Below are 20529 nucleotides of genomic sequence, written 5' to 3'. Positions count from 1 at the left end.
CCTCTGTCCATAGGGATTCTCCAGGCAAGAATACTAGAGTGGCTAACCTATCCTTACCCCAGGGAAATTTCCCAACCCAGGAATCGAACCAGGGTCTCCTGCATTGCAGGCAGATTCTTTACCAGCTGAGCTGCCAGGGAAGCCCTTAAGGATGCTAATCAGCTGGTTTTGAAATGGGGAGATTATTCCAGATTTTCTGGGTGGGCCCAGTGTAAGTGTAAGTGTCCTTTTAAGTGAAAGCAGGAGGCCAGGGCATCAGAATCAAGGTCAGAGGAAGGACTTGAAGATGTAGGACGGAGGCAGAGCTTAGGGATACAGCTGGCCCTTTGGAAGGTCAGACAAGGAAATGGACACTTCTCTGGAAAGAATTTTTGCTCAGTGCGACCCGTTTTGAGTATCTGACCTCCAAAACTGTAAGATGGAAAAAAAAATTGTTGTTTTAAGACACTAAGTTTTCAATGATTTGTTAAAGCAGCAATAGGAAACTAATACAGCACGGTCCAGAAGTGATCGTGTCCGAAGTTTCTCCCAACGGCAAGCTAACCAGTTGGCTTGTCACGGTCCCACGGATACTGCCGGAACACAGAAGACCAAGTGCTCTCTCAGCCGTGGCAGCAGCTAGAGCAGCAGCATTTTGCATGGTTCACTGAGCCCAGCTTTCCACAGGGCAGGGGGAGGAGGCCGCACACACAGTGGGGTGTTCCGCACACACAGTGGGGTGTTCTGCATACACAGTGGGGTGTGCAATGGAGGAGCCTGAACTTGGGGAACGCACCGCTTTCCAACTGGGCAGTCAGCATGCCTGCTCTTTGCTTCCAAGGTAGGTACTATCTCTTGAAAGGCTGAAAAGTAGCAGTAAGAATATTAAGCATGGAAACAGTGGTTTTAACTTACAAACTACTTTTCACCTCTACCATCTAAGTTTATCTTAACAACCCTGCAAAAATGTAACTTTCTCAAGAAACTGAGGCCCAGAAACACTGACTGACATGCATAAAACTGCTGACCCTGAGGGGTTTTATAAGAGAGGGGCCACCGTTTCCTGTCACTTTCCATTCCACTGCCCTTGGCAAATCCATCTATTGTCTGTGCAGCTCTTCACCCGTGTAAACAGGTATTCAAGTGCTCACCCTGGTGACATGCATGTTGTAGAGACCAAATCAGCTAACAGAAAGAATTAGGTGTCTGGAAGTCAGATCCTGACCATGTTTCTAGACTGTGTTACTAGATCCTCTGACCTCTATGAGCCTCCATTTGCCCATCTGCAAAATGGGGTTCACAATTCTCTCACGGGCATGCGGAGAGACTGCCGCCTCCCTTGTAATGTTCATGCTGTTCCTCTTGGAATTACTTGCACCCATAAGACTGAATTTTTGTTCTCGATTGAAGTATATTTGACCTACAGTATTAAATTAGTTTCAGGTGTTGACCATAGTGATCTGACACTTTTATACAGTATACTCCATGTAGTTAGTACAGAACATTGCTGTAATATCTGTGCTGTACGTCACATCCTCATATCTTCTTCATGTTACTCCTAGGGGTGTGTGCCCCTGAGTCCCCCTCACTCATTTTGCCCCCCTCACCTCTCCGCTTTGGCAACCATGAGACCGGTGTCTGTATCTGCGAGTCTGTTTTCTTGTGTTTGTTCTTTTTATAAACTGTGAGCTTCTCAAGGGCAGGGGCCGTGACTTTGTGCTGTTCACCCTGGCCACAAACTCCCTGCCTGATAAAAGGACACGCTGAATAAATCTGGCTGACAGAAAGCAAAGGCCCGGATGCCTGTAGGGGCCTGATGTCCCGCTGTCTTGCCAGCCTCCCTTTTCAGGTCCCTGCTTTCTGGGCTGGCTTCCTGCACGATGACTTGTGCCAGCCTGGGGCGGTTTCAACAGCGTAGGAAGTTCAGGTTCTCCGGAGCTGTCACTTTCGTTTCCTAAAACTGAAATTTCTGGAAACGTGAGGCAAGAGCGGAATTTTGGCGTAGTCACTCCCTGCGTGGCCCGCGGCAGGACAGAGCTTCCTGGCCGAGCTGGGGTGAGCTCAGTTGCCCAACCTTCTGTGATTTCAGGCACAGTCGCTCTTCCTGTGCATTGCGATGCCAGGGGAAGTGTCCCTGGCAGAGCTGGGCACAGCCTTGAGAATGAGAGTCCCTCCCCTCCCAGAGCCCGGGACTTCTCTCCTTCGACAGGAACAACAAGTTATTGTTGGGCCTGCGGGTTTGGCCTGGAGCCCTCCCTTGACAAAGACACACGGGCTTCCTCAAATGAGGTTTTCATGGCGTGGGTTCCCCCCCACACCTTTCTCGGCCCCCTTTTCCTGGACTCTGCCCTCTGCTGCTGCCGGGGTCCCCCTGCTCCCCAGCGCTTGGCCTTCATCGTCCCCACTGAGCTGCCTGAGGCCACATCATCTGCTCACAAACGGCCCCTCCCCCTCTGTCCCCAACACCCTCATTTGCTGAGAGAAACCGAGCTCACGACGTTGGTAAGAAGGAAACAGTATCCATCCATAATATTTTTATTCCTTAGTGCATTCACTGTTACCCAGGGGCCTTATTCATCCAAGTGAATACTTTCTACGGCACCACTTTCATGGAGACTTTCGGCCCAGTTAATTCTTCCCAGGTCCCTCAAGGAGCAATTCTTTCCCGATAACTTTCTCCCTTTCAGAGTGAAACAAGGGGAGGGTCAGTGACTTGGTATTTGGTCGACTTTGGATAAGAGTTTTCTTTGCCTGTTGGCTCTTCTGCCCTCACTGGACCAGAAAGATAGGTTTGGGATCCGATTATTTGAGTGGCAACTGTTACGTGGTTATTTTCCTGGCAATCAGCTTAAGAACAGAAACAGATGCTTTCTTGGAAAGAGGAGGGGGAAAAATCTACCCAGATGTCCACAGCCATTCACATCATCCGAATTCTTATTCTCTGCCAACACAGCTTTGCACTCTGCGATTTCACGTGTCTAACTAAGAGTTCTTTAGTCAATTGAACTACCATCCAATTTCTCTTCTCATTCACCCTGTCATTGCATACTTTTGTAGCTATTATTATTATTCACATGCTGAATGTGTGTGTACATATACAGACAGGTAGCTTCATTTCTCCAGTTGATTTTCCACAAAATAAATACATTTATTCATTTGGCTTTACTGACAAACAGCTCATAGCACTCTCAAAGGTCAGGCACTGCTTGTGCTTTGCAGAAGGCCCTGTGCCTAATCTTCATAACAATCCTATGAAGTTCCTTTTACAGAGATGATAACTGGTGAGGATCACACACCCTTTCTACTGCACTTTCACAGCAGACATACTTTTAAATCACTTTTAAATATTGTTTCTCATAACAAACAAGAGTCACGGCATCCTAACTTTCTAAAATTCAATCTGGATTGTCCAACAGATACGCAGTTAAGGGAGGGCCAGACCCCACTGGACACAGAGCAGGTCCATGACTGGTGAGTGATGTTCCTGCTGGGAGTGCCCTGCTCTCCCAGATTCGGAGGTGGGGATTACAGGTAGTGGCCCCTCGAATTGGAAATAGAAAGGCGGCTGTGGGCAGAGCAAGTAACTATGTGAGATTCCTTTCCCCCAGGACAGATGTTCTCATTATTTATTTCCAGATCCATCAATAACTTGATTAGACTGACTGACCTACAGCAAACTAGAGCAGGAAGTAAATCCCCACAGTTTAAATGTTGCTGGTGGTGATGGTTTAGTCTTGCAACCCCATGGACTGTATCCCTCCAGGCTCCTCTGTTCATGGGATTTCCCAGGCAAGAATCCTGGAGTGCACTGACATTTCGTTCTTCAGGAGATCTCCTGGACCCAGAGATAAAATCTGCGTCTCCTACGCTGCAGGCAGAACACCAATGGTGCCACCAGGGAAGCCCCCTCAATACTGGGGCCTTTGTTAAAAGCAGCAGCTAACACTGAGAGCTTACCAGGTTTGGGGCATTGTAACAGACATAAAAACTGAGTCTCGTGACCTTCTCAGTCATAAAGCTAGCACGCAGAAGAGGCAAGATTTGAGCCCACGCCTCTCAGGCAAAGCTGTTGCCCTCACAAGCCATGCTGCACTGTCCCCGCAAGGCTGCAGAGGAGGGGTGTGACTGGTTGTGCTGAGTCCTGGAAACCAGTCCATTGGCTTTGGATCTGTGTTTGTGCTGTGTGTGGGTCATGGTTGATGTCCGCCCTAAGTCCGTCCAGAAGCTGACTTACGGCAGTGATTCATGTAAGTGCTTTAGAGACAGAATAGCATCTTTTTATAAACCTGTATTTTAGTATGTCTGCAGAAAATAAATGAAACGCTGTTGTAAGCCAGGAATGAATATTGATTCATAAAAATCAGTTAACTTCCTTCTCGAAATAGTAAATGATATCATTTCAGGCACGGTTTGTTTTGCTTAAGAGTCTCATATGAAGCAGTCACACTTGAATTGTGCAGTTCACGTGGACAATATTTGTATGAAGAAATCCTGCAACAAAATAGGGGCGTATACACACGTACATACTATAAAAACTCCAGCTTTTTCTATGATTTGAGTGTTCATTCACATTCTCATTGAATAATATTATTCTTACTAAGACAAGCAAGATTATGAAGCATAGGAAGTTGTCTATGGAGATCTCGTGACAGGCGTGGCATAGGGACTTTGAAATCACACAGACTGAGGCTCCAATCCTAACTATGTTGCTTGGCAAGTCCTGAACTCTTCTGAGCTGCTTTATATTTAAAGTGCAGGTCATGTTTGCCTCAGACTTGTTAAGGCATTCAACAAATACACATTAAACTGCAAGCAGAGATATTAACACAAAGTGAGGTCTCAACAGAAGGAACTACATCCCACTCCTCCATTTTTCTTTTGGAATCTACCTGCCAAATTTGATAGTGTTTCCTGACTTCTCCCCACTTCTTCAGTTCTTCAAGCTTCTTTCTGAGCTCCATTTTGTAGCTTTATCTCCTGAGTATCTTGATTTATTCAAAAGTTTTGATTGCACACATACTGTATACAAGTGACTGGGTAAGCTCTGAGATTACGATAGTGAGCTGAACAAACAATTCTTTCCATGGCTTCATGAGGCATCAGTCACACACATGGGAGCATCCAGTTGCAATCTATGCTAAATTCTATGAAGAAAGGGAACACATATCTAGGTTGAAGAGTAAGGGAAGTGAAGGTGAGCGGAGACCTGAAGGAGAAGTGAGAGTCTCTATGGCAGGTGGAGATGGTGCCGGGGACGCCGTGACGATGGAGACGGTGGGGACGGTGCCGGGGACGGTGCCAGGGACGCCATGACGATGGAGACGGTACCAGGGATGGTGCCAGGGAAGCCATGACGATGGAGACGGTGGGGACGGTGCCGGGGACGCCGTGACGATGGAGATGGTGGGGATGGTGCTGGGGACGCCGTGACGATGGAGACGGTGCCAGGGACGGTGCTGGCAGAGATGGTGGTCACAGTGCTTTCAGCTGTTCATATGGAAGGGCAGGGAAAATGTTAGTCGCTCAGTTGTGGCCGACTCTTTGCGACCCCATGGACCATAGACCGCCAGGCTCCCCTGTCCATGAGATTCTCCAGGCAAGAATACTGGAGTGGGCTGCCTAACCTTCTCCAGGAGATCTTCCCGACCCAGGGATCGAACCTGGTGGTGGTGACGGTGCTTCCGGTTGTTCATATGGAAGGAGAGGGAAGATTCTGGAGATGGGGGGAAGGAAATCCCTCTCCTTCAACCCTGTGTTTGGTGACACGATTGACAACATAGCCTGCCTGTGTGGGAGGTAAGGGTGACTCAGAGATTCTGGAGTCAGAAGAGCTACATCATCCCGACTTCCCCCAGGCTTCCTGCTGGCTACCCTGGTGCCCTGTGCAGCGGGCATGCATAGTCAGACCATCTGGAGGCCACACTCAGGCTGCTATTTTCCCTTCAAAAAGGGGGAAGAACCTAGTGAACCAGAAATTTGGGGTCAAATATGACTCTCCATAGCATGCTTAGAGAATAGGAGCCCCAGGGTCTGCCAGCTCCTTCCACTGTGAGTGAGCTCCAGCTTGTGCCAAGTGTGGGCCTGAATCTAAAGAAGGAAGAAAGAGAAGGCAAGAAATGACAAATGAGTTGGAGGAAGAGGCAGGACAAGTGGACCCTGAGAAAGATGCAGGAGGCCAAGTGAGTCATTTGGAACCTGGACAACTGTTGGTGATGTCCAGGTTCAGGGAGTGAAGGAGGTCGTGCCGGAGAGGAGGTCTGGAGGAGGAGCTGGCATAGGAACTGAGAGGTGAGGAGGAGGTCATCTCTATGACCAGTGAATCTGGGCTCCTGGTAGATCTTAAGAAGTCTAAGAGCAAGTGCCAAAGTCTTTGACAAGTGAACGGAAAGGAATAGGAGGTCTGTAGATGGTGAGACGGAAGAGGCCGTGAGGTCAAATGGTGTGTGTGAGCCTGGAACTTCAGAGGAACTGGTTTTCTTACAAATAGTTGGGGAGATAAGAGTCAGTGGTTCTCACATCTCAGGAAGTGGAGTTCCTGGGTCTGATGATGCCTTTTGGGGGACACTGTGGACTTAACCCTATAGATTTAATCCCATCGTATAAACCAAGATTTAGTACAAATCATCTCTTAGTAATCTAAGAGGCCTGGCACTGTTAATAGTAGGCGGTAAGTAATGGCTACGCAGTTGAATCCGTCCCAGTGACTGACAGTTCGGGGAAGCCACAGCTGTGGGGCGCGTGGAAGGACACCGGCAGGACACACAGGAGCAGAGCAGAAGACGAGATCTGAGGCCAGAGGAGCTGACTCAGCTCAGAGGAAGCCTGGGGACAGGCAGCAGGAAAGGAAGGAAGAAGACGAGCTTTAGTTAGTGACTCGAATTTAATTCTGTCAGCGTTGGCTTTTAAAAAAAAATGTCTTCAGAATTTCTTTGTCTGCAGAAGCAAGAATTTGGAAATTTGCTTTGGCTGTATGATTTAATACCTAAATGACTAACTTTGCCAAGTTAAAAACTTTGTCCTTCCTTAAGTGTTCAGGTTCCACTATTCATAAATCTACCAAATTTAAACATCACTTTAAAAGGGACTTTGGCTTTTGTTTGATCCTGTTTACAAATTTTGCTAATTAAGCCTAAATAATTTTAGCAGCATTTATAAATGTAATGTATTTGATATTCTCTTTAAGTATCTTAGTTTGACTTAGTAAAACTTTCCTGAGTTCTTCAACAATGCTTATATAACTAATACACTTATAAGAGTGATAAACTGTAAACTCTGTTAAATGTTTCAATGTATGACAAGTACTTCGATACATGTTTATACAAACAATGAAAAATTTCAGCTTAAAATAACAATAAATAAACATTTTAAGTTGGAATTACAAGCCTGACCTTGACTCTAATAGGCCAAATTTAAAAAAAAAATGTGGCAAGTCTTTAAAAAACAAATACTCACAGATTCCTTAACACAAAATATTAATGTAAATACTAATTAAAGTCTTCCAGAGTTTGCATCCAGAAACTTTCTGGGTCAAGCATGACTGTCCATACAGTGTCCAAGAAGACAGCAACCTCCAGGCTTTGAAAGATACACATATAAGAAATCATTACATCATCATACATAATTTGTGAATTGCTTCATAGAGAGGTGGCCAATGATATGGACTATGAAGCTGGTGATACTCTTGTTTGTGACCATGATTGGTACACACTGAGCCCTGATTGTGCTTTGTAATAGGACTGAAGCTAGAGAAGGCAGCGGTCACACAGCAATGTTCCTGGGTTTGAGTCATTATCATGAGCTCATTTTTTCCATCCACACGGAAGGCAGCGACTTCTACACAGGTTGCCACATCACATGGTTGGATTTAGCAGCTATCTGATTCTTAAAATATTTCAACATATTTCCCCAGGCGCGCCAAAGAACTGGGAAATTGATAAAATTCTGCCGTCTTTCCATATTCTTCCTGATGGATGAAGCCATGCAGAATTAAAATGATACCAGCTGCTCACTAGTGGTTCCATCTGACTCTGTGGTTGGAAAGAATACACCAACATTTCTTCATTCTTGTTTTTAAACAAGGTCAGCTATCGTGTGGCAAGGATAGGAAGTTGGGGCAAGAAGTCACCGGTCACACCTCTGTCCCTTGCAGTCTCACTGTGTCTGTAATGTTTACACTCCTTTCCTCCAAACCCAACTAACGCTCCGAAAAGGCTCATCAACCCATTACTCAACAAGTAATAGTTGATTAGTGCCTCCTGCATTCTCAGGGCTGGTGAGGCGTCACTGTAAAGAGGAGCACAAAGGCCATGCCCTCATGAAATACCAGCCACAACCAGCTGCTGTATATGAATTTGAAATCTCCTTGTCTATCGTCTAGTACATGTCTTGCAACAGGTGAAGATTATTGTCTTGTCTGGATTCTTGTATATTTGAATCTAACTCATAACAACTGACCTCATATGTCATCTTCATGGTTTGGCCCTTTGCATCTGGGATAATGCTTCAAAGAACTTGAAGAAAAGTCTCTTTCCCTCTTTTTTCATCTTTCCAAGTTGTAGATTCCTGAAATACTTAAAATTCTTTAAACTAAAAAAGAAACACAAACTTTTATGGGCTTTATGTTCTGAATTAACTTAAGACTGATGCTTCTGATCCTTAGAAATATGTACCAACAAGTTTGAAATCAATGTAGACCAGTCTCTTGGACTAACAGATGAAATAGTCAGTTTTACTCTGAGAACTTTTGTCTTTCTTTTCTTTCTTCACTCCTTTCTTTTTTCTCAAAGAATGAACATTTAGGCCATCAGGAATGGTCTAGGAATCTATTAATTTCTGGAATAACTGTAGCCCAATGAGTCTAGTCCTGGAATGGATTTTGTAAAATTTGGGTGATGAATTGCTCTGACTATGGATGGAGTAGTATTGGCAAGACAGAAAGCTGAAAATGAGCATTCCAAAAAGGATAAAGCCATCTGAATATGATATTAGAAGATTTTATGATTTATACTTCTATGTAGTTTAGACTTCCTGAGCTACTTAAGAAATAATTTTCTTTCCATCAAGAAATACCTTAGTCAGATCTCTTGCAAGTGAGAAATTAATGTCAACTTATTAAGGTAAAAGTAGATGTTTTATAAGCAAGGCAGAATGACCTGTTGGAGAAATTAGGTGTTTTCTCCTTGCTTCTATAAAAAGCAGACAAATGGTCCTCTATTTTGGAGGCCTGACATACCCATTCTTTGCTCTTGGAGAGAAGAGGATTATTTAAACTCAGTTTTATTGAGATAATTTATAACAAATAAAATTTATCAATCTAAAAAGTACAGTTTGATGAGCTTGACAAAGATATACAATCATGTAACCACTATCACAATCATGAACCAGAACATTTCCATTACGTCCCAAAGTCCCCTTGTGACCCCTATAGTCAGCCCTCTTCTCCATCTGGTTTCCTGATATCTCTGCTCTCTGTCATGATTTTGCTTTGCGTAGAATTCCATATAAATGGATTCTGTACTATGTATTTGCCCGTGTCTGATTTCTTTCACTTAGTATCATTTTTTCAGATCATCCAGTTCTTGTATATTTCAGTACCTCTGTCTTTTTATTGTTGAGTAGTAGAAGGCAATGGCACCCCACTCCAGTATTCTTGCCTGGAAAATCCCATGGACAGAGGAGCCTGGTAGGCTGCAGTCCATGGGGTTGCTAAGAGTCAGACACGACTGAGCGACTTCACTTTGACTTTTCACTTTCATGCATTGGAGAAGGAAATGGCAACCCACTCCAGTGTTCTTGCCTGGGGAATCCCAGGGACGGAGGAGCCTGGTGGGCTGCTGTCTATGGGGTCGCACAGAGTCGGACAGGACTGAAGCGACTTAGCAGCAGCAGCAGCAGTGGTCTATGGTATTACAACAATTTAACTATTCACGAGTTGATAGATACTTGGGTTGCTTCTAGCTCTGAATAAAGTACATGCTTTTTTGTGGACTTATTTTTCATTTCTGGTGGGTAAATACCCAGGACTGAGATTACTGAGTCATGGATAAGGTGTTAATATAATTTTACAAGAAACTGTCAGACTTTCTTGGAGCATCATTTTGCACTGCCAGCAGCAATGTATGAACATGTTTGTTCTATATCCTAACCAACACTTGGTATTGTCAGTATTCATTTTTTTAGCCATTCTAATGAGCATGTGGGCTTCCCTTGTGGCTCGGTGGTAAAGAATCTGCCTGTCAGTGCAGGAGACACAGGTTCAATTCCTGGGTCAGGAAGATCCCCTGGAGAAGGAAATGGCAACCCTCTCCAGTATTCTTGCCTGGAGAATCCCATGGACAGAGGAGCCTGGGGGCTACCGTCCATGGGGTCGCAAAGTGTCGGACACTACCGACAACAGCGCAGTGAGCAGGTAGTGGCATCTCGATGTGGCCCACCTCCCAGTTTTATTGAGATATGATTGACATGTAACATTGTATTAGTTTAATAACAGAACAACAATAATAATTTTGATATATGCATGTATTGTGAAATAATTATTACAACCTTTTTACATAATATCAGGCAGGTTAATAACATCCATCACTTCAGTTATCATTTTTTCTTGTGTTGAGAACTTTTAAGACTTATTCTCTCAGCAACTTTCAAAGTTATAATAACAGTATTATTAATTATAGTCACCTTGCTGAACATTACATTCCCAGAATTTATGTATCTGATAACTGAGAATTTGTACCTTTTGACCACATATGAAGAGGTCAATTTTATTCTGAAGGTTTTGGTAAATCTTCCAAGTTTCCAAAATGTTTAAAAGTGAAAAATATTGCTCTTCATATGAGATCATAGGCAACAGAAGAGAATCCCACATTCAGGCTCATGAAAAAACTAATAGTTAAAGAAGTTATAGTTATTAAACAAGATGATTTGAAAATCTGTTTAGAGGATGTAGAACTGGAAGACTGTACTTCAGGAAAATGGAAAATGGATAATCAGATATCTGAAATTCCATGATCAGACCAGGCTGAATAGAAACTGTAATAACGAGAGCTTAGCCATGAGAATTTTCCACCATGACAGAACTTTATTTTTTTATTTTTATTTTTCATGACAGAACTTTAAAGACATGCTTTTTTATACTAACTAAAGATATTCATGGTTGAAAGTGCCAAAGTCTGCTCAATGTTATATCTTCCTTCACAATATTTAAAATCCACAGGATACTTGGATCTCAGTGAAAATTTGATGATTGGAGAATAACTGAAACAGTTCAAAGGATGCCCTGTGCTACCTACATACTTTGCATTTAAAACAAAATAATATATAAACTTTAGAGAATGTTACTTTCTTTAGAAAAACCTAACATTGAATTTGGTCAGGGTCCACTTGGTTCTTCACTTAAATCTTATCAGTGGCCAGAAAATTTATCCAATGTGAATATTAAGTAGCATCTAACACCCAGTGTTTCCCAGACACTAGGCATATTAGATGTTAGCAACGTTGTTGTTTTTCAGTCACCAAGTTATGTCTGACTCTTTGCGACCCCGTGGACTGCAGCACATCAGGCCTCCCTATCCCTCATCATCTCCTGGAGTTTACCCAAGTTCATGTCCATTGAATCAGTGATGTCATCCAATCATATATACTCTGCTGCCCTCTTCTCCTTTTGCCTTCAATCTTTCCCAGCTTCAGGATCTTTTCCAATGAGTTTGTTCTTCATATTAGGTGGCCAAAGTATTGAAGCTTCCACTTCAGCATCGGTCCTTCCAATGAGTATTCAAAGTTGATTTCCTTTAGAATGGATTGGTTGGATCTCCTTGCAGTCCAAGGGACTCTCAAGAGTCTTCTCCAACACCACAGTTTGAAAGCATCAATTCTTTGGCGCTCTGCCTTCTTTATGGTCCAACTCTCACATCCGTACATGACTACTAGAAAGACCATAGCTTTGACTATGACCTTTGTCAGCAAAGTGATGTCTTTGCTTTTTAATACACTGTCTAGGTTTGTCATAGCTTTCCTGCCAAGAAGCAGTCATCTTCTAACTTCATGGCTGCACTCACCATCCGCAGTGATTTCAGAGCCCAAGAAGGGAAGTCTGTCACTGCTTCCACATTTTCCCCTCCTATTTGCCATGAAGTGATGGGACTGGATGCCATGATCTTAGTTTTTTGAATGTTGAGTTTTACGTCAGCTTTTTCACTCTCCTGTTTCACCTTCATCAAGAGGCTCTTTAGTTCCTCTTTGCTTTCTCCCATAAGGGTGGTGTCATCTGCATATCTGAGGTTATTGATATTTCTCCCAGGAATCTTCATTCCAGCTTGTGCCTCATCCAGTCCAGTGTTCCACATGATGTACTCTGCATAGAAGTTAAATAAGCAGGGTGACAATATACAGCCTTGACGTACTCCTTCCCCATTATGGAACCGGTCCGTTGTTCCATGTCTGGTTCTACCTGCTGCTTCTTGACCTGCATACAGGTTTCTCAAGAGGCAGGTGAGGTGGTCTGGTATTCCCATCTCTTTCAGAATTTCCACGCTTTGTTGTGATCCACACAGTGAAGACCTTAGTGTAGTCAATGATGCAGAAGTAGATGTTTTTTTTCTGGAATTCTCTTGCTTTTTCTATGATACAACGGATGTTGGCAATTGGATCACTGGTTCCTTTGCCTTTTCTAAATCCAGCCTGAACATCTAGAAGTTCTTGGTTCGTGTACTGTTGAAGCCTGGCATGGAGAATTTTGAGCATTACTTTGCTAGTGTGTGAAATGAGTGCAATTGTGCAGTAGTTTGAACATTCTTTGGCATTACCTTTCTTTGGGATTGGAAAGAAAACTGACCTTTTCCAGTCCTGTGGCCACTGCTGAGTTTCCCAAATTTGCTGGCATATTGAGTGTAGCACAATATGACATCATTATCTTTTAGGATTTGAAATAGCTCAACTGGAATTCCATCACCTCCACTAGCTTTGTTCATACTGATGCTTCCTAGGGCCCACTTGACTTCACATTCCAGGACATCTGGCTCTAGGTGAATGATCACACCACATGGTTATCTGGGTCATTAATATCTTTTTGTATAGATCTTTTGTGTATTCTTGCCACCTCTTCTTAATATCTTCTGCTTCTGTTAGGTCCATACCATTTCTGTCCTTTATTGGGCCCATCTTTGCATGAAATGTTCCCTTGGTATCTCTAATTTTCTTAAAGAGATCTCTAGTCTTTCTTATTCTATTGTTTTCCTCTATGTCTTTGCATTGTTCACTTAGGAAGGCTTTCTTATCTCTCCTTGCTATTCTTTGGAACTCTGCATTCAGTTGGGTATAACTTTCCTTTTTCCCCCTTGCCTTTCCCTTCTCTTCTTTTCTCAGCTATTTGTAAGGCCTCATCAGAGAATCATTTTGCCTTTTTGGATTTCTTTTTCTTGGGGATGGTTTTAATCACCGCCTCCTGTACAATGTCAGGAACCTCAATCCATAGCTCTTCAGGCATTCTGTTTATCAGATCTAATCCCTTGAATCTATTTGTCACTTCCACTGAATACTCATAAGGGATTTTTAAGTCATTCCCTGGTAGCTCAGTGGGTAAAGAATCTGCCTGTAGTCAGGAGAACCAGGTTCGATCCCTGGGTCTGGAAGATCTCCTGGAGGAGGAATGACTCCCCACTCCAGCATTCTTGCCTGGAGAATCCCATGGACAGAGGAGCCTGCGGGCCGCGGTCTGTCGGGTTGCACGAGCTGGCGTGACTGAATCATTAGGACACATACCTGAATTGCCTAGTGGTTTTCCCTACCTTCTTCAGTTTAAGTCTGAATCCACAGTCAGCTCCCGGTCTTGTTTTTGCTGACTGTATAGAGCTTCTCCATCTTTAGCTGCAAAGAATATAACCAATCTGAATATATTCATTTTACATAGGGACTATTAAATTCTACAAAAATTATAGATGTTATTGACATTGTTCAAAGTAGAAAAATTTTGAAGAATGATTGTGTACAAAGATCTGTATATTAATTACTGCAAGGATTACAGCAGATTTTCATTAAGTAATTTTTGATGGATGTTATTCTTTATTATTTTCTTTAACTAGTACAAAATATTTTATGTGAATAAGACACAATGTTTTTTGATAACTTCATTTTAGAATTTCAGTCAGATTCTCAAAAAATATGGATACCATGAAAGTTATATTTAAGTGAATACATTTTCATATTGTGTTCATTTTCTTTTTTTAAAAAATAAGTTTTGTGGTTAAATAAGGTTTGAATTAGAGAAGGTCTGATATCCTACCAAAAAGAAGCTAAGGTATTTTGGTCTCTAACCTGGGTTTTGCACTTGGCTGTGAGCCATATGACTTGAGTCAAATTCTTTAATCAGTTGAACTGAAAGGTGTTATAATATGAAAACTATTTGTTTCACCTGCTATTGGGAGACTCAAGTGAAAAGATTCATATGAAAATGCTTTGAAAACGTGAAGAGCTGAACACCTATAACGGTGTGCCAGAGTAGAACGTGCGGAGTTTTGAGGAGCGTGGAGGAGAAATCTTCATTGCAAGGAGATGACACTGATAATACGTTGTGGGTAAATACATGATTTTTACATAATTTTGTCAGAATATTCTAATCGACTTTGGGATTACAAAGCAATAACATCAGTCAATCTAGGCAGCTCTACTAGAAAAGATTCACAGAGAAAGAACAGAGGTTTAATTTCAGGGCAAAAAAATTGGAAAGAGGTTTTCCGAGGGATCCACTTGAGAAATCATGAGGAAGCGGGTGGAGGGGGTGGGGTTGGGGGGGCGCGAGGGGGGGGGACGGGGGGAGGCGCGGTGATTTTGAAGTAATAAGGAAGCCTTTCCAACAACTGGAGAGCAGGATGGTCAGGAATGCGGAGAAAAGTCCACAGGTAATCAGTAAACTGTACAGAAAACCAGATTCCACCCTCTCATGTTCACGTCCCTGCCTGTAGATTAAGTTTGCCTGAGATTGGAGCCTTTAATGAGGACGAGGCATATAGAATAGGGTAACAGAAAGAAACCTTGGTTTCGGGTAAAATTTTCGTTTCAAATCTCATTTCTGCCACTTAGAATTTGCATGACATTTCCTCCTGTGTCAAAGAGGAACAAGAATGCTTCTTCAGCCTCTGATCTCAATTTAGGAAGGGCAAATGTAATTATGAAAATAAAATGTAGTTTATGACTATTAAGGTAGTTCGTTTCCCTTACAGACACGCTTCACTAGTTGCTGTGGCGAAGAAGAAAGCCAAACTAGGCTGTTTGTTTTGGGAATTACCCACTTTGAGAAACAAGGATGGAAATGCTTAGGTTCAAAATCGTAAACGCAAGTGGGAGTCCACATCTTTTCAGCATAAGAGCAGGGGTGGCAGGCGGCAGGCAGCTGCGGACGGACAGTCAGCGCACCGCAGAGGGACCACCACAGGATGGAAATGTGTAAACCCCGTGTCGTCCTTATCTGCTCTTCAGGCAAAATCTTGTTGCGTTGGTTTGGAGAGTGATTGATGAGTTATTCTAATGCAGGAGAGCGTAAACTTGCGAGTGGAGATGTAGATATGCTGACGGGGAATAGTGTTGAAGAGGGCCTAGGGGCAGGGGTGAGCCTGAATTTGGGCATCCAAGGGTGCAGAAGAGTGGAGAGGTAGAGCTTAAAGACCGAGCGTTTCAGGGTAATAAGAGGCTTTGGGTGCTCGAGGCTTCAGGAAAATACTGGTTGGGTAATAAGCCTTCTCGTTGGTTTCGAAATCTAAGTGTGTGGTGGGGGAATCCCACACGGAGGCTTGAAGCATCTCCCCGCAACCCGGGCCCCAGCGCCCTCCTCCGACCCGGGCCGCACCCGCCAGCTGTGCGGGCAGCACCTGGGTCACGGTCCCCGCCCGAGCCCGCGGGGAAGCGCGGCGGCGCGCTGGACCGCAGGGGTCCCGCACCCGCGAGGAGGGGGCGCCGGCGGCGCGCACCGTCCCGCGCGCTCTTCCCGGGCCGCTCCCGGCCGGAGGCTGTGGAAGGCGCCGCAAGGCCGCGCCAGTCCCAGGTGCGTCGGGCAGGAATTAGGATCCGCGGGCATCCCCCCTCCGCAGCCGTCTCCGGACCGGGCGGGTGGCCAGGCAGGCAGGGCCCCAGGGTGGCCGAGCGCGGACGCGGGCGCTGGGCATCCCCGCTTCCCGGTCGGCGGCACCCGGGACCCCCGTCGGGCCGCGCGGTTCCCGGGGAGAGTGGGGCACTGGGCCCCGAGGCCGCGACGCTCCCGCCACCCCGCCCGCGCAGGCCCGGGGAGGAGCGGGGCCCGCCCGGAAAGGGGCGGGGGCGCGGCCGGGGTTCTCCCAGCCCTCGGCGTCCGGGTGTCCGCGGGCCGCGGCGGAGCGCAGCGCCCTCCAGCCTCCTAGCGGGGCTCCGCGCTGCGGGCGGCCGCGTTCCCGGAGGCGAGGGACGGGGGGCTAAGGTTCCCCGAAGGGCCGCCCTCTCGCCGGCCGCTCCCGCCTCCTTCACTCGGAGCGGCTGTGACGGGGCTCCGGTGGAAGCTTTCCAGGGTGCACAGGTACCTCTGCGCTCACGGCTTACCGCAGGGACCCAGCTTCCAGGGCTGGGATTTCCCACCAGGGCTCAGAACTGGGACGGGGTCAGGACTTGGATCTGCCCAGGACTCTCGCTCCCCGCACCCCGAGCCTGGCCTCTGTCCCCGGGGCGGGCTTCACGTCCTTTCAACTTCTATAAATGAGAACTTGTGTTTAGAACTTAGATGCCAGGCAGGAAAATATTTTTCCTGTTGGGCGGGGGGGCGGGGGGTGGGGCGCGGCGGGAATCTGGGAGAAGAGAGAGAAATTGTTCCTGGTGTGAGCAGTTCAGGTGGGTGAGATGCGTGTAGTCTTGAAGAAGGTCTCGTCTGCACTGCCTGCAATGTTGCTAACTCAGATCTTTGGCAAAAAGCAAGTAGGATGACCTGACTTGAAAGTAGAGACCAAAAAAAAAAAAAGGGGGCAAATTTCCTTATTCACCAGTATTTTGTTTCTTCCTGTTCTGAGCAGAAAACATTTGTTTCTTTAAACTGTTTTGTAGTGAACTACAAACATTGCCTAAAGTTGACAACTTGTTTTGGAAGTTTCTAAGCCGTCAGTTAATTTTTTTTTTCATTGTGTTACTTAAGAATTTGACTTGATTGGTTAAATATCTTGTTTTGATTTTGGTGATTGAGCATAATTAATTATATGTGGCATCTTGGTGTAACCTCTTCATAAATATCTTTAAGTAAATTGCTTGTCAAAAAAATTTTTTTATCTCCACAGTATCATTTAAAATTTACCTCACTGTGTCCTCATACAGCAGAGGCATGTCTGAGTTTCTGAATGCTGTCTTCTTCCTTATCTATTGTTATATTAAAAAAAATCCAGTTGTTGCTTCTTGTTGCCTATTACCAGGTTTATTTTCCATGTTGCTAAAGAACATATGTATTGGGGTACTTCTTTCAACAACGGTCTATGCATAAAATTCTCTTTTAGGTCTTTAATGTCTGGAAATGTCTTAGCTTTACTCGGATGATTATTTAAATGGATATAAATGTCTAGACTAACACGTATGTTTTCTCACCCCTTTGGGGCTATTATTCCATTGTTTTGAGGTTAGATGAGAAATTTCTATTCTTTTTTTGCTTGGGATTTAATATACATTTTTAATTTGTGAACTTACGTTTTTCTTTAGTTCTGAAAAATTCTTAGTTATTTGAAAAGACCCTGATACTGGGAAAGATTGAAGGCAGGAGGAAAAGGGGACGACAGAGGATGAGATAGTTGGATGGCATCACCAACGCAATGGACATAAGTTTGAGTAAACTCCAGGAGTTGGCGATGGACAGGGAGGCCTAGTGTGCTGCAGTCCATGGGGTCGCAAAGCGTCAGACACGACTGAGCGACTGAACTGAACTGATATCTTTTAATATTTGGATCCATACCAGCATTTGTGGCAGACCTTATGGGAGATTTCTAGGAGGCTAGCTTCTAGCCAGGTGGAGACCGAGGGTCAGAGGGCAGAGATTTGTGAGGGCCCTGTTCACAGAAGGTGTAGCCTCTTCTCTGCACCTGGCTTTATGGAGAGCCCACTTGCACTTCTCTGGCCACGAGCCTGTCCCTCTCCAGTCTGGCTTCACCTCGGCATCCCAGCCCTTGCCCTGGAGCAAAAGTCTGGTCCTGCTTTCACTCTGAGCCACAGGGCTTCAGCTTCCTCTCAGCTAGGTCGCCTCTAACGCCAGGCTTACTCCTCAGACTCCTATCCTACCCTAAGTCTAGGACCAATAATTCCTCACCACTCTGCAACTTTCTGAATTCTTTAAGCACATGATTTTATACTTTGTGCAGATCCACAACCTTCATTAGATGTGACTGCACTCCAGCTAACTTGAGCATCCCTTCCCTTTCCTGGTGTCTTACACTGAAGCGTTCTCTGCCCACTGCTATAATGTCCTAAGGAAATGTGAGGAGAGACAAGTAATTCTGCCCTTAAGTATCGAGTTGTTAACCATAGTTTTAGCATCAGCAATAATTATTATTTGTTGAAAACTGGTCATGCACTTATGAAATAGCCCAAGATCTCTACTCATATACATTTCACCTTTTAAAGAGAAAGAGCAGCTAGGAAAAATTTTAAAATGGGCATATTTGACTTTAAATCCTAGTATAATAAAAAAGAAATTGGTATAGATTCCTTAAGATTTGTGCACTGTCTTACAAAGTAGACAAAAATCAAGTAAATTTTGGTTGTTCAGTAAAATTATACTAAGAGGATTTTTCTTCCAACAACTGATTAAGCAGGAAGACAATGGGATAGACATAGGCACAAACAGTAATAGTCATCTCATCTTAACTCTGTTATTTTTAGAGGTGGGGACGATGCTGGATCTGTGGCCTCTGTGGGTTTGTGTCTATTGTCTGCTGCTTCTGCTCTTCTTGAGCTTATTACCTTGCTTCCGTTAGTGCCTGGTTGTTTTCTGTCTTATACTGGACATTGTATCTGAAAAATTGTTTCAGATTTTCAGAACGACATCTGAGGCCTAGGATGATGCTGTCTTCTTCTGAAGCAAATTTTCCTTTGCTACCTAGTGCTGGGTACCCATGAGGACTAGCATTCCAGAAATGATCTTGGTCCTTATTCAGAGATTGAGGCTGCCTGAGCCATCCAGATAAATCAGAGCTGTGATGGAACCTCTGTGAGGACTTATCTTGCTCTAATTTGGCCTTTCCTATCCAATCCATGACTGCCCCAGACCTTAACACTTAATTCCCTGTCTTCGAAGGCTGTCAAAAGTGCTCTGCAGCCTGTCTGACTGTGATACTGTGTTCAAAATGATAAAAATAAAGGCTGAAAATTTTGGCAGAGGATTTGAAACTCTGACAGTGACATAGCAGATGTGAAAAGGAACCAAATAGAAATTATATAGCTTAAAACTGTAATGATAAAAAATTTAAAATCGGTGGATAGATTTAACAGTAAATTAAACATAGTTGAAGAAAGAAAAAATAAACTAGGAAATAGATCAGAAGAAAATGTTTAGACTGAAGCTTGAAGAGACCAAAGTGTGGAAAGAACAGAGTGGAAAGAGACATGGATGATACAGCTAAACTAGTGCCCAGAGGAAAATCTATGACCTGAAGTGGGTATGTCAGCAGTGAAGAACGGCTGACAATGAATGAGGAAACATCTGTCCAAGGAAACTCAAATGAGGACATTAAAATAAATCCAGAGAAAGCAGAAGGAGGAAATAGTAATATAAGAATAGAAATTAATGAAGTAGAAAATCGAGGCTCTGTCAACTGAAAAGGTGGTTTTGGGAAAATGCTAATAAAGATGATAAACCTCTAGCAAGACAATCGAGAAAGAAAGCAGGCATGAGTAACTCATCTAAGGAATGGAATGGAGGTCCTGTAGACATTAAAATAATAAGAGGATGTAAGTAACTATGTCAGTAAGCTTGACAAATTAGGAGAAAATTTGATAAGTTCCTTGAAAAACACAACTGACAAAAGAATAAAAAGAAAATCTGAATCATTTTGTAACTGTTAAATTAATGTATTTAACAACACCAACAGCATTAGGAGGAAGGAAATTTAAAGGGCAATTTTATTTCTGAGTATAGATTCAGAAATTCTAAACAAAATATTACAAACAAAATCCAGCAATATATAAAAGGGATAATCAGTTCAGTTCAGTTGCTCAGTCGTGTCCGACTCTGTGACCCCATGAATTGCAGCACGCCAGGCCTCCCTGTCCATTACCAACTCCCGGAGTTCACTCAAACTCACGTCCATCAAGTTGGTGATGCTATCCAGCCATCTGATCCTCTGTTGTCCCCTTCTCCTCCTGCCCCTAATCTCTCCCAGCATCAGGGTCTTTTCCAATGAGTCAACTCTTCGCATGAGGTGGCCAAAGTATTGGAGTTTCAGCTTTACCATCAGTCCTTCCAATGAACACCCAGGACTGATCTCCTTTAGAATGGACTGGTTGGATCTCCTTGCAGTCCAAGGGACTCTCAAGAGTCTTCTCCAACACCACAGTTCAAATGCATCA

The 20529-nt window shown here is 44.1% G+C and overlaps 1 protein-coding gene across 2 annotated transcripts in view; it reads left to right on the top strand.

The window, feature by feature from the left end:
• The first annotated feature begins 15209 nt into the window (after positions 1-15209).
• Positions 15210-20529, top strand: part of TLR2 (toll like receptor 2) — an 11945-nt gene continuing 6625 nt past the window's right edge. The window contains exon 1 of one of the 2 annotated variants that reach the window (XM_040251417.1): positions 15210-16009. The gene's annotated coding sequence lies outside the window, so the exon portion shown is untranslated. Of the gene's footprint in view, positions 16010-16332; positions 16514-20529 lie in introns of those variants that run through there. The other variant, XM_040251418.1, reaches the window with a different exon arrangement.

This window comes from Oryx dammah, unplaced genomic scaffold (genome assembly GCF_014754425.2).
Source record: "Oryx dammah isolate SB20612 unplaced genomic scaffold, SCBI_Odam_1.1 HiC_scaffold_12, whole genome shotgun sequence".
In the NCBI taxonomy this organism is placed as follows: Eukaryota; Metazoa; Chordata; class Mammalia; order Artiodactyla; family Bovidae; genus Oryx; species Oryx dammah.
The sequence above is the reverse complement of the archived record's forward strand: the minus strand, read 5'-3'. Positions and strand labels throughout refer to the sequence as shown.